At 34.9% G+C, this 9,354-nt stretch overlaps 1 pseudogene; it reads right to left on the reverse strand.

Annotated features, from left to right (window-relative positions):
• Positions 1-6,227: 6,227 nt before the first annotated feature.
• LOC107849636 lies at positions 6,228-9,025 on the reverse strand (annotated as a pseudogene).
• Positions 9,026-9,354: the final 329 nt, after the last annotated feature.

A 9,354-nucleotide genomic window follows, 5' to 3' on the forward strand; every position in this document is an offset into this window, starting at 1 on the left:
TCTACTTGTATAGAAAGTTATACACATTCAAAGTAGACCCTTGTAAAATCGAATACGAAGATTTAACCGAATCAGATGTTCTTAGCTCAACTTTTCTCTAAGTGATTCCTATGAAGATTTTTCACCTCGAAAGTACTTCAAACACGAAGATATAGATCATGACACTTATTCTCACTTGGAAATAATTTCTATTAGAGCTTACACACACGTAGGAACAATAGTTCGATTTCTAGTTTGAAAATGCGGGGTGTTACATTATCTCCCCCTTGGGATCATTCGTCCCCCAATGATCGGTAGGGACTTTTTGAAGCTCTAAAAGTGTAGAATAAAGAACGTAATATCGCATTGAACATTTTCCTCAAAAAATATGCGAAATATGAGATAATGAAACTTGACATTGACATGATTTTGGCATGTGTTTTATGGCACATGATCAAAACATTGTAAGGCATGAATTTTCCTAAGAATCCTCGGCCTGATTAAGATTGGTACAATACATGAGATGAGGTTCTCGTGAGACATAAGAATAGAAGCATTCTCCACATTACAAGATACAACGAAAAAACTTAAACGTAGAGAAACTATTTTTCTACGCTCCAAACCAACAATTAACGTACTTTATCATTTCCAACTTACAATTCTCCCATAACACTTCTAACCACAAGAGTTTGAGTTCCCCCACATAGTACTTCCATGTTAAAGCCTAATTCAAAGTTAAAAGGAGCTAACTTAAACTATGAACCCTGTAATCAACATCACATTAAGAAATCACCTCACTCATTACTATAATTCAACAACCTCAAGTCTTAATTCAAGGAATACTAACCACATGGCACATTGGTTTGTGTTTTCATCAATCAGAACATTCACCCATATCATTACTACAACCACTTAATCGGTCTCTCCATTAAGACCCGTAGTTTCAATCACTCTTACGAGTATTTTTGCGACATACCTCTTTCCCAACTATTACTCATTACAAAAGTTCATCTCCTTCTTTTTCCTATTTCTTTTAACCTTAGTTAAGGAAATCACATCAAAATTTTCACATTCAAGACCATCTACTCCCCCTTCTTAAGTCACTACTACTCATCCATAGCTACTTATTATACTATTATTTGGAGTGTCATTAAGGGGCCCGAGCATAAGAATCACGAATGGGAGAAACACTACTCAATTATAGCCCATATTGTTGATCTACTCAATGTGGGTCATTAGGTGAAGATACGATACAATCATGAAGTGCTTCATATATCAAGTATTTGGATCATTAGTAGAGAGTTGCTCTAGCATAAACACAATATATATAGCATGAGTCCTTAGTACAGACCATAGTGAGAAACATGACCACTTACATCACGGGTCGTATAACATGAGTTTGGAATTCATGAAGTCAACAATTAAGACAAGGAATTCTACTCGAAGCTATCGCTTCTCATTTTTAGTGCTGAAATTTTCATGAGTTTGCACAACTTGGTTATTTTGACTAATCCCGACATAAAATGAATCAGTGGCATATGAAAACATAGTTCCTTAGAACCAAGCATGATTCGGGACATAGATTTATGGATCATAAATATCATAACATAGAGCTTGAATACATGAAACACTGGATTTACTAAGCCATTGTTGCTTCTAGTTTGGAGGTCGGAACATTACATGAGTTACATAGAGAACTTATAACTTAGAGACAGGAACTTGAATACATAAGACGTTGGTACATTGACCTCTTAAATTTAAGTAGGAGGAATATTCTTGAATAAGAACAGGTTTATCATGACTCTTCCCCGTAATTTTCCACACTGAGAAAATTTAAGAACTACCTTTATTCACCATCTCCCCCTTAGATCAAAGTCACAATCCTAGACTGAGGACATATCTTGTCATTAAATCTACAAGCACAACACTAAATACAATGGGGTATCACCATACACATAAAAGCTAAACTTCCTCTGATAAACTATACTTTGAAGGCACTGCTTATCAGGAATGCTACTCTCAACTTTAGCTAGCCTCTGTAAACATCACCCTACAACTCACACTCTCATAAACATCCACCTCCACACTCCTTATCACATAATGATCCGACCTCCATACCCAACATTCAAAAATTAGACCTCTAATCACATAACATTACAACTTAACAAAGTTTGCAAATCTATACCAAAGGCACATATTGCCTACCTATATTTTCTCAATTCATCTATAAAGAAAACTATACAACAACTTCTTAGTCTCCCAGATGTCTCCATACTACAAATTTTGAGAAAACAGACTAGGTACGCCAAACACTTATACACATAAAACTTTATCTAACAACATGCTACCTGGGGGGTCAACTTATTCTTATATTCCCACGCTTCTATCCGCTTAATGATTCAACTACAATTCATCATTCTAACACTTGTACCATGTATATAAATATATCATAATTATCCACCTCTTTTTTTTCACAAATTGCTCACCTCGGCTATTGCACACATTGAATCAAACCTACTACTTACTCCGACAAAACAAGCATTATTAATCGTAAGCTACTATATTTACCACTACACTCCACATCTAAAGTTCAAAGTCTATTGTCTAACAACACCAATCATATAACACCGATAAAGCAAGTAACATACTATACTATTCCATCAAATTAGGGAATCAACCCAACTACGCCATTTAACTTAACTACCGCCCACAAGCTCATTCTCTCCACAACATTACTACCACACATTACAATCCACGACACACCTTCTCACGTGAAGTACTAGCTTACAACTACCAAAGAAAAGACAATCAAAGGGGGAGGGGGTAAAGTCACATAATAGGGACAGTCAGTCGATCTTAACCTTATAAGATAACCCATTATGATCTTATCAACACATTCTACTTTCTCACACCATCGTTATTTACCCATGCATACATCATAACTACCTTCAAAATTTCATATACAACAATGAGTCTATGCCTACAAGGGATTTCTATAACCATCATAACTATCCACTTAAGGCTCTATCCCTATTTTGAATAGATAATATCATTGTCAAACACTTTCTCCACAAACTACCATACAATCTACAAATATTGCTACCATATTAGTCTATCACTATCAAATAGCAATCCATCCCCAATCAACGGTTATATAAGTAAACTAGCTTTCTTACGTAAAAGTCACCCTTATTCTGAATTCTAAACTTGTGACATCATATCACTAACTTCAGAATCATCTTACTACCAATAGGGCATGACACCTAAGCAAATAGTACTACTTGGGTGGAAATATTATTCCAACATTCTGACATATATCACTACCCTTAAGCATGACATTTGAAACAAGAATCTTGAAGGGGACTGAAAATACTTTATACCTTGGCTCAAATGCATAATTGATATAGAAAGGGGTATAAGCTTAAATCAAAATACCTTAAAGCACTTATGGACTCCTTTCAAGCCCTTGTGCAATTTCATAATCGTTTATGACTCAATTAGTACAAACCACATCATTTAGACTTTAAGCTTCTGCACTTGAATCATGTCAACAAGGAGACATATCTAAGAACATCAGAGTAAGGAAAGAATTGGGATAACTTTCGTATGGATGATGCCATCACATGAACTAGAGTATGAAAGAGGAATATTCTAACTCCATAGCACGAACTAGAACATAAAGAAAGGAAAACATTCCTAAACGCCTAGTAGCTTCCTACTTATAAGTGTATACACACCCATAAATAGGACTCTATCAGATGCAATTTTGCAGACACACTGGGACCATGAATCATGATCTGATACCAAGTTTGTCACGACCTGAACCGAGGCCCTAGCCGTGATAGGCATCCCAAACCATGAAGGCTTGAGAGCCCTTCTCTAACTAGCAATCATATACACAATTCATATACAGTAAGGAAATATGAAAATATGGAAAAATTGAAATATGGTTATTCTCTTACATCAAATGAACAATACAAAATTTAATTCATAACGTTTGAAAAAATATGATACCAATCTGCGAAATCTCTAACAATACCAAGACTAATATATGTCTGAAAACTGGGACAAGACTCCTAGTCAGACCATAAATCAAAATAAACTAAGAATATTCTAAAATAGGCCTACCGAAATAAGGGGAGACTCACCAATTGCAAACTCTAATAGGATTTGGCCTAGTGCTTAGTGGGACCCCGAGACTGTGCCTCAGATCCTAAAATATAGGGTGTCAATACAATTGTACTGGTATATGAAACAACCCAAAAATAGCATGCTTTTTATAAAAAATAGATGAGAGCATTTCGTAATAACCATGAACACAATGCAAGTAAAAATACATGGGCATAATTTAGTGTACTTCAAAACAATTCTCGATATCTTTGACTCACCCATTATTATTATTCTGTGCTAATTAGTACACCCTATAAATTTGGAATTCCACAGGCTATGTGGAACCTGCCCTTGACTTGGTGGCCAAGCCTCCAATCCAAGTAGCCACCAGAATTGGAGTGGCGATACCCCCCATGTGAGCATACCGCAAGAAATACCCCCATGTTAGATGTCCTAAAAATGTCATATCATGTCGGATCATATATCATAAGTCCCGCATCGGCAACTACGATTTCCAACAATGAGTCTTTGCACTCAAACGCCTTCTTCGGTAACCTACTATCTATCTTAAACCCAACCTATAGTTTTTTAAATAAAACATGTTCATACTTTCAAAACATTCAACACTATATTGTTAAGGGTATGAAGTTATTGGGTATCGTCATACCCTGACTTGTAAGTTAATCAAATCACATCATATCATATCTGTAGCCCTTTTCAATTATTATCATATTAATGACTACCCCTAGCTTTTAAACATCTTATGAGAGAGAGTTATGCAATAGACCTTTCATTCAACTTTTCATCAAAACATTCTTCTCCCAATTGTAAAATCAGTAGGTGGTCACCACTTAAAACTCATGAAAAGTGTTAATTTGACCAAGTAGACATTTACCATAGGAAAATACCCCATCTACATGTAGTAAACCGAATTGTTCATGATCATCAGTAAAGCATTCATCATTTAGTTTCCTTTCAAGAAATTCAAACATTTACACAGACCACCATATATGAAATAAAAAATAACATAATAGGAGAGGGAGTATAATCATTCATGCTCTCATTCACACTTTACAATACAATGAAATCATATATATATATATATATATATATATATATATATATTGAAACGGTTCAATTTCGTGAATACTAATTAAGATTGAGACAAACATATGCTTGCTTCAAAATGACTCCATAATACATTCTTTTCAATATAATAACAAAACACTCCTCTGTAAAATATGATTGGGGTTCTTTAATATAGATAAAAACAGTAAAAATTATGCGCATGATGTTTAAAGAAGTCTCACATATCTTAGATTACTTAGTTTGAAGGATAAAAACCCAAATCTTGATTAGTTTCTTGGAATTCTTGACTTAGGAGATTGATTCTTGATCTTTGGGGCTCTAGGGTTTTCTTGGAGATGAAAAGAATAACTATGTAACAAAATGTCTTTGGGGGCTTAAATCTTGTGTTTTGGATGGTTTTGGGTGAGGTAAACGACCCTATTTCCCTCAAACACACGGAAAATAGAAACTGGAAAATAAGGGGTGAAATGAGCATGTGTCACATGCTAATTGTGCTATCTCACTGCCTCTCTCACGAAAATGGCTATAACTTTTCTCTTAGGTATCAGATTGGTATCCTTGGAAAGATGACTCAATTATCTATAATTTGGTGTGTCTTGATCTGCCAAATTCTACTTGTATCGAAAGTTATACACGTTCAAAGTAGACACTGGTAAAATCGAATATGAAGATTTAGCTGAATCAAAAGTTCTTAGCTCAACTTTGCTCTAAGTGATTCCTATGAAAATTTTTCACATCGAAAACACTTCAAACACAAATATATAGATCATGACGCTTATTGTAACTAGGAAATAATTTCTATTAGAGCTTACACACGTAGGAAAAACAGTTCGATTTCTAGTTTGGAAACGCGGGGTGTTACATACATCTTTCTCTCACATTTTTTATTGACAGTTGCCTTCGTCGAAATTTCAATATTGAAACTTTTGGTTAAACGGACAGAATATTATAAATAGATCATATGCATTATTACAAAATACAGGGGTCACTATGGACCATACTGAATTAGAAACTACAAACATTCTTACTTTACTTGTTTAATAAAGAAATTAAAAAACAAAAGGAACTTGTTATAAGGAGGTCCTAGATAGGAACTACACTACACAAGCGTGAAAAAAAGAAGAAGAAAAAAACATGTTACTTTCTCGACAAAGAGAGTGGAGATTTTTTTAAACCAACGATTGTCAGGTTAAATTTTGAAGGAGTCAACAACCATGGCAATGATGTGAGGTTTTATGACATTCTCTGGGTGAGTGTATCCATCTTCATTGTGTTTATATATAACGTCAACAAGTCGAGCAAGATTGAGAATGAGAGATAAAAACTCCTTTGATATGGGAGTAGACCTAAGCATTCCTTCATTAATAGAATTCCATCCTGCCTCACCCATTTCTTGAAATTTAGCCGTTGCCTCTTTTGTAGCACTAAATTCCTTATGACATTAATGAGTGATCCAACAGTCTTGAGTGGCAGTTCTCCAAGGAGAAGGGATCCCAGGTAGGAGAGCCAGCCGGGCCAGGGGAAAGAGGTAGTCAAAGACCACCCGGGAGTAGGTTCTGGAATTTATTCAGAGTTGCCACTCCTCAATCTTCGAAATTCCAGCGATAGTGGACTTGATACTTATCTTCGATAAGCCTTGATCTGTGCTGAAGACAGATTCTCTTATCGGCTGAGAAAGTTGTCCCCTGTCTTTCTCTACCTTCAAAGGCGATTAACTTAGGGGTTAGCTTTTATATTTCTTCGATTGTTAAAAACAATCTATTTGTTCAAATAACTTAAAATGTTATGACTTTATGATATACAACTCATAGTCTCATACCTCGTATGTGGCTATGTGATCAATAACTCGGCATATTGTCTCACAACCTTCAAGAATTTTAGGATTTTTCGACAACCACTCAAATTCTTTCTCCTTATCATACTTTATTCCCAAATATGATGTTGTGGCAAGATAGTAGTAAGTGGTAGTTACAAATGCATTGCCCAGGTATTCAGAAGCAGGAGGCATATATCCTTCAATAAACCATTTTGCCTCAATATTGTAACTTCGTACCAGTTCTTTCAGCTGTGAAAACCAAGCATATGGATTCAAAGGAAAAGTGTTTAAATTCGCAAAAAGATGTGAGGAAAAAGCAAAGTTAGAAATGTATTAAGGCTAAAAGTAAGTTGATAGGTAGGTTGTTGAGACCCACTCTTTATTTTGCATAATAAACAACATGAGATCTTCCATCGCTAGACTTTTCCTTTTCATAGTCCTCATAAAGATCTAGAAGAGCTTTATAACTGATTTTCATGTAATCAGGGAGACGACCAATTTCTTTAATATCCCATCTATAAGGTGACATAGATAAGGTAAATTAGTATAAATATAATGAGCAGGATCTTGGTTCAATCTTTTTTCATGATATTCTCTTTCAAGGTATATTTGAACAAGTGAATTGGTGATGTCCATACCTTTGTATGACGTCCGTGTATATGGCAAGTTCTTCAACTGTACCATAAGCATCATAGGTGTCATCCACAATCGAAATCATTGCTATGGTCTTAACGAGCATGACACGTGCTTGAGAATATTGAGGCTCATAATATACTCCTAATGCCCAAAAGTAGCATTCAACTACTCTATCTCTAGCATATAGAAGTGTGTTCACGAAATTCAAATCTTTCCACCACCTGCAGAATAACAAATTAACATCAGTACTTGATAAATGAACAATCAAAAAGGTTATACCATTTTTATAGAATCTCACCTTGATACTTCAGCAAGTTCTTGTTTGTGCAGCATTTGGAGCATGTTGTAATCCAATTTGGCAAATCGAAGTAACATATCATTCTTTGTTTCCTGCTTGTAATAGATTGATGAGATGAAGAATTGAATCTCAATTGGAGGAATACCTTTGTGCAAAGATTGGTCAAGGGCATGCATCACTTGCTCCTTAAGAGGAGAGTTCAAATGTGGAGCTGCAGACTCAAGATGAGTTGTGGAGAAAGCGAGTGCATCTTCTAAGATGTCTTCACCATGACTCCGTACATGTGAAGCTTCATACAAGCTCAATAATCCTAGCACATCAATAGCAAGAGACTCCTTGAGTTTGTCATTTCCATCTAGGAATTTGCTGAAGATTTCTGATTTTCAATGAATTGAAGAATACACAATATTAGCCATCATATCAAATGGATTATATATCTATATATATGATTACGACAATATTGAACTTGTAGAACTTCAAGAGGTACTTACTTAGAGAGATTTTGTAACCATGTTGCCTAAGCAATCGGAATTGAAGAGCATAAGTGCATAGATCATCATTATAGACATCGCCCTCGAAGTTTGAATTTTCATTGTAAATTCAATCCAAAATCTCTTCGATTTCTTTCTCAAAGTGATAGGCTATGCCAAGGCGTTCAATAAAATCAATCAAATTCAATGTCTCCACTAATTTCATTCCAGTGGCCAACAGCATACTCCTTGTTCGTTCCTTCAGCAGTTCAATTTGTTGAGCATACTTTTGTTCAACCTACCAATATATCCAAAAGACAAAAGAAATCAAACTACATTGTCTAATAAAAGCAAAGAAATAAGAACGTACTATGAAGAAAAGATTGCAAATATTAATTAATTACCTGGTTGTCGATGGAGAATGAAAGGAAACGATCACCCCATAGACTTGGAGAGACGTTGGCGATGGGACGAACAATCTCTTCTTCTTCTTCAATATGGTTAACTATATTATTGCAAACTGCCGTTGAGGCCATTGCTAAATATGAAAGTATTTCTTCTTATTTTAAGTAATAAAGAATGTAACACTTAACTTAAATATGGAAGAAACAAGTAAGTAACACTTAAGTTGAGAGCTGATGACTTAAATGGAAGACAAAGAGCAAGTATATATAGTGTGGTATAGGGACATACAATAAATTTTCTAATATTTTTTTAGTTGTATGTAAGTTGACTGTGAGCATAGTCATATTTTCTTAATTCAAATTTGGAAGAATATTAACTTATATAATAATTGTTGCCTTACTTTGACTATATACTTGCAAGAGTGGCAGCGAGGATTTTGAAAACTACTCAAAATTATTTGTCTAAATAATTTGTCATTATACAAGTTCAAAATTTTTATTTTATTCTTAATAGTAATTGTTTTTCAAGACTTTCAGCTTGCCAGCCTAAGA

This window comes from Capsicum annuum, chromosome 12 (assembly GCF_002878395.1).
Source record: "Capsicum annuum cultivar UCD-10X-F1 chromosome 12, UCD10Xv1.1, whole genome shotgun sequence".
In the NCBI taxonomy this organism is placed as follows: Eukaryota; Viridiplantae; Streptophyta; class Magnoliopsida; order Solanales; family Solanaceae; genus Capsicum; species Capsicum annuum.